Source organism: Acanthisitta chloris, unplaced genomic scaffold (assembly GCF_000695815.1).
Source record: "Acanthisitta chloris isolate BGI_N310 unplaced genomic scaffold, ASM69581v1 scaffold476, whole genome shotgun sequence".
Lineage (NCBI taxonomy): Eukaryota > Metazoa > Chordata > Aves > Passeriformes > Acanthisittidae > Acanthisitta > Acanthisitta chloris.
Genome location: NW_008676289.1, coordinates 175485 through 180535, shown reverse-complemented (window position 1 = coordinate 180535; position 5051 = coordinate 175485). Strand labels below are relative to the sequence as shown.

The 5051-nt window shown below is 42.7% G+C and overlaps 1 protein-coding gene across 1 annotated transcript in view; it reads left to right on the top strand.

The window, feature by feature from the left end:
- TTC7A (tetratricopeptide repeat domain 7A) overlaps positions 1–5051 on the top strand; it is a 169892-nt gene that overhangs the window by 48149 nt on the left and 116692 nt on the right. The window lies entirely within an intron of this gene.

The window sequence follows — 5051 nt, the reverse complement described above, 5'->3', positions numbered from 1 at the left end:
CCTGCTGAGGGATTCACAGGAATCTCTGAATTCAATGGCAAGCTAACACCAAAACAACTAATTCCAGAGTTCTCAATTGCTGGCTCACTCTGTCATCTCTCTGTGTTGCTTCAAGGTCATTTATAGCTAAATGCCTATGAACCCCAGGATATGGGGAATGTATTAATTCTTGCATAGTGATGAAAGATTTTACTCCCCTTCCCCACAATCCCTTTGAAATAGTGCAGTTTTTAAAGTCAGACAGAATGTAGCTAGAAATGAAATTCATCTGTGTACTAAACTGCCAGGTGAATTGGGAATGAGGCTGTCTACCAGAACTACCTTATTGAGGAATATTTTTCCCTCTAGATGAAAATTATTACCAAAGAAGCACAAAAACTAGAAAGGTTTTTGGAACCCGTACAAGAGAAGAGCAACTGTTTATAGCGTGTCGAAGTCTGTCTGACATGATTTACTGTCTGGAAATTCTTCTTCCTTTTACTTATATCTGTGGTTTCTTTACCTTCTAAATATGAAATTAATCTCTAACATTCTTCTTTTGTTGCTTTGGTATAGTGAGAGAGCAGAGGAAAAAAAAGAATGGAAATTGTGTTGAAGTAAGTTAGGAACACCAGCATGTGGGCAGCATCTATGAATTTACCATAACTGATGGCAAGATCTCTTGAACTGTTTGGAAAAGTAACAAGGGAAATTAACTGTAGGGTGTTCTTTGTTCTGTACTGCTCATGTGCAAACTTCTTTGAGGAGTATGCTTGAATACTTCATCATTAAATGAGTAAATGTGGAATGGGAGTTGTGTTCTGTATTTGGATAGTTGTTTTTCTTTATATGTCACTCCCATATGGGATTCAAAACCATAGCTGCCCTAATTACTTAGGGGAAGGTGTCCTCTTCATCATTCTTCTTCTCCATAGTTTCCTTGTGATTTCTTGCTGGAGATCAAGTGCCTCCCTCACCCCAAGTTGGACGTGGTACATAGAGCTCTTTCAGAAGCCTGTGTCAAAAGCAGCCATTTATCAGTATTGCTTTCTGTTTCCCAGAAACTGCCTAATTTTCTTCTCAGAAATTATTGTGGAGCGTGTTTGTGATCCCTATGGGAGAAAAATACCGCATGCAAGTAGATTAGATGAGGAAAAAAATTGACAGAGAAAACCAGTTTCGTACAGATACTGGATTTAAATATGCAACAGTAGTGTCATGTTCATCTTTCTCCTTTGCAAAACCCCCAAAGCTGCTGTTATGTGAAAGATGGAGATGCCCAACTCAGGTAGTTCTTAAGTGCTTACTCTTTTTTAAATTATTTTTTTATGATGGCTGAACATTCACATTACAGCAGTGTGTCCACTCCATAACCTGATTTGTGCTTTGTTGGTCACAACAAAGGGAGGATGGTCATGAAAATTCTTAAACCTAATGAGGATCCCAAGGCTGAGAACTTCTACATTAGACCTCCCATAAACAAAGTTGAAACCCCTATGAGGCAGCCGTCAGCAAGCTTGCCATTTTTTAAACCATGTCTGTTTAATGGGTTTATGTGTGTGTTTGGGGGAACTTTAAAAGCCTTCTTTCCAGAGAGAGGCCAAATGAGACCCAGAGGCAAATCCCTAGTTTTCTGAAATCCTTGGGAACTGGTTCCAGTGCAGTCATTATAATCCAACAATTAGCAAGCTAAACCGAAAGAACTTAAATCCTGGCTTGAATTTTGATGTGTGCTTCTCTGAAGCTCAGAATTATGAGTAGGAAGCATGCACTCACTTGGAGTTCAATTTCTGCTCTTCTCAAAACATGCCTCACCAATAAATCTAATTATTATTGCCTTGCAGTGAATTTCACAAACAATGTGCTTGACTGCCTGGTCCACCCACACTAAGTGAAAGAATATGTACATTTTAATTATCAGATTATTTCAATGTTGCACAAACACTGTTTCATATTAAATATTTTTATAAACCAGTGGCATCTGTATTCAATGAGTGGATGATATTTTTTCCCCTGGCTATTAATGTCTGTAATTAGTATCTTCAAGAAACCTTGATATTATATGTCATGCCAGTCTCCCTTAAGTAAGGTCACTGTGGGAGTGGGATATTATTTCTCCTGTCATTCCTTGACTAATGTTTTCATCATCTATATAAAATATCTGCTGAGTAAAGTTTTCAAGGTGAAATTATATAATATCTCTTGAATTTTTAAAATGCAGCTGGGGAGAAAGGCTTCATGTCATCCTGTTTCTAAAACCACTTCTACTCCATATGTTTAGTTGCAAATTTTATAAACTTCTTTAAAGTAACATAACTTTGTAAATGTTTTAGAAGCAGTGTGGAAACTGTGGCTCTCACTTCGTAAGTCCGTGTTCAGAAGCTCCCAGGTGCATGTAGTAAAGTGACTCCACACATGAGAAGTTAGGGTGTAGGCACAGAGTGGGACATTCTGCTTTTGCAGCATTCAGTAAGTCACTGTTTGGTAGATGCCTCCTGAACAGACTGGACAGGACAGACAGTGTTGGCTTGTCCTGGGGCCCAGCCACATGCAACAGACAGGCTGCAGACAGGGAGAGAATAGGGTTCAAGAGGAACTGGCAAGGAATGGGTTGTAATTCTTCTCTTCTGGTGTAGACCCTGGAGGGACCCTACAGCTGTGGCCCAGATTACGACAGACCCATCACTGCTTTGATTTGTGCTAGTGCTGGTTGTCCTGGCCCACAGGACAGTTGTCACCAGCTCCCAGGAGCCTCCTGCTTCCCCTGCAGTTTTGCTGCCAATGGGGAGCTGAGAAACCACTCCTGGGTTCAGTTTGTGTCTGTTTCTACAAGCATTGGCTCTGGACTGCATCCGGTCTTTTATGTATCTGGTCTTTTCAGTTCACATTTGCATGGTGAGATGGCAACGGTTGAGGGGGTTCAGGTGCAGATACAGTGACTGGCAAGGTGCATGTTGTCCTGCTCTCAGGTTTATTTTGTCTAGAAACACCCGTGGGACTGGAATATAGGTCGGAGGGCAAGAGGATGATGTTCCAGACTAGGTCTCTTATGGGGTTATTCTTGGATTTCCAATATGTCCAGCATGCTACTGGGAATACCAGCTGCTTGCAATGCAGGTAGTATTCTGTGAGACAGTGGAATAAGATGCCATTAAAACCTGAGGCATTACTTGTTCTAAACGAATAGGTGTCTGGGAGGTTCATTCTGAAGGATGCTAGTCACCTCATGACAGCAGAGCACAGCAGTGTGTTTCCTCCTGTACCTCAGGGTTGAGTTACCCATGTCTTTATTTCTGAGAAGGGTGAGGTAACAGTTCAAGCTCTAGGGCAAAGTTTATTGATTCCCATCTTTGCTCTGAGATAAGCTTCCTTCTGGCTTTAGGCAAATCATGCCTTTTGAATCGTGAAGTAGCAATTGTTTCCTTACTTTTATATATCATACCTGATGCACTAGGTAAGTGGGAGCAACCTGAAGAACGTAGGGCATGCCATTGCTCTTCTTCAGACCACATGGCAGGTACCCAAGCTATCCAAGCAGTAGGATTTGCTCTCCGTTGCTGTGGAGCTCACATCTTTGGTTACTAAACCTATCTTTGCCTTAGCATGGGCACAGGTGCTGTACATCTGTTTTTCCATTTTCCCAGGCTCCCTTCCAAGCAAACTCCTAACCAGGCTTTTGAATCCAGTAGCAAGAAGTGGACCTAAAATTCTGTGGAGAAACAAGTCAGCAGGCACGACCCACTCTGGCATGGTGTGAGAGAGAAGTGCTGATGGCCGGTGGGAACATGAAGCTGTGATGCATGCTGCAGGGGATTGCAGCAGACACCAGACCCACCTGCCTGTGCTGGTCAGAGTTCTAGTGAGGAGAGCCCCTGGTGGTCAGGAGGGGAGGAGAGTTCTAGAGGAGGAGAGCCCCTGGTGGTCCCTGGACCCGACAGGAGTAGTGGTTAGTTTGACTCTGCAAGTTTTGGTTGCTGCTTTGCTGTAATATGGAAAGTCTATGACTAATGTGCTTCTGAGTGGGAACACTGACTCAGAGAAGCCTGGGTGTGTCTTGGGACTGTGTGGAAGAGTTTGGGAGGAATGGGGCATGCAAGGAGAAATTCCAGGAGAATAAAACTTCCCTGTGAGCTCAAGAATGAGAAAATTTGAATGGATCAGGGGTCAGTAATAAAGAAGGTATAAACATGAGACAAACTGCGGTTCAGGTGGGATGGGCTGGGATACTGTAGTAGAGCAACTTCTGTCACCTCCTCATTGTCTGACCAGGCCTTCTCACCACCATCTCAGACCAGAGCTTTCCTCATTCCCCTTTAAACCATCTGAAATGTGGCAGCCATCAGTATGTGCTGTAGAAAGCAATGTTTGCAGAGCACATTGAATCAAAAGGGCTATGTAACTGCTAATATTAATAAACATCCTTCATTAATGGTAACCTAACACCAGGAAGCCAGCAGGAGTTTCATGGGCTTTCCTTCTAACACATGCTTGGACCACCCACTGAACAGTGCATTGATCTGCAGCTGCTTGCTCCACCCGTTGTATGGTGGGGTCCTGGTTGCATTCTTGTTCTATGTCCTGGAACTGGAGAAGATACAAAATAACCTACCAAGCAGATTACTTTAGTTGCAGGAACCTCTCTGGGTACACTTGGCCTAAATTATTAACATACTAGAGAATAAGCCCTTTATGATCTTTTCTGGCTTACTGGGGAGATGGTTGTGTGCAAGGAAAGCTGTAGCAGAATTCTTGTGTATTGTGAGGGCAGAATTAAAATAACCAGTGCATTAATAGTGGAGGAAAACTGTTTCTTATAAAGTGCACATCCAGGGCTAGTTCTTTGGTGTGTTTCTTCTGAGCATGGGAAGAGTGTGTGCTTGTGTGTGCATGTGCACATGCATGTGTCTGTGTGTGGAGGGAATAAAGTGGCTAACTTGTTGCTGACATTTGATTCTTTTCTCCGTAGCACTACTTTGTACATTTCACTGAAACATCTTGCATGGACTCTGTAACAGTATTGTCTAATCAGCCTTTTTTATTTCCTCCTCCTCTCTCCCACTCCTCCTCCAGTC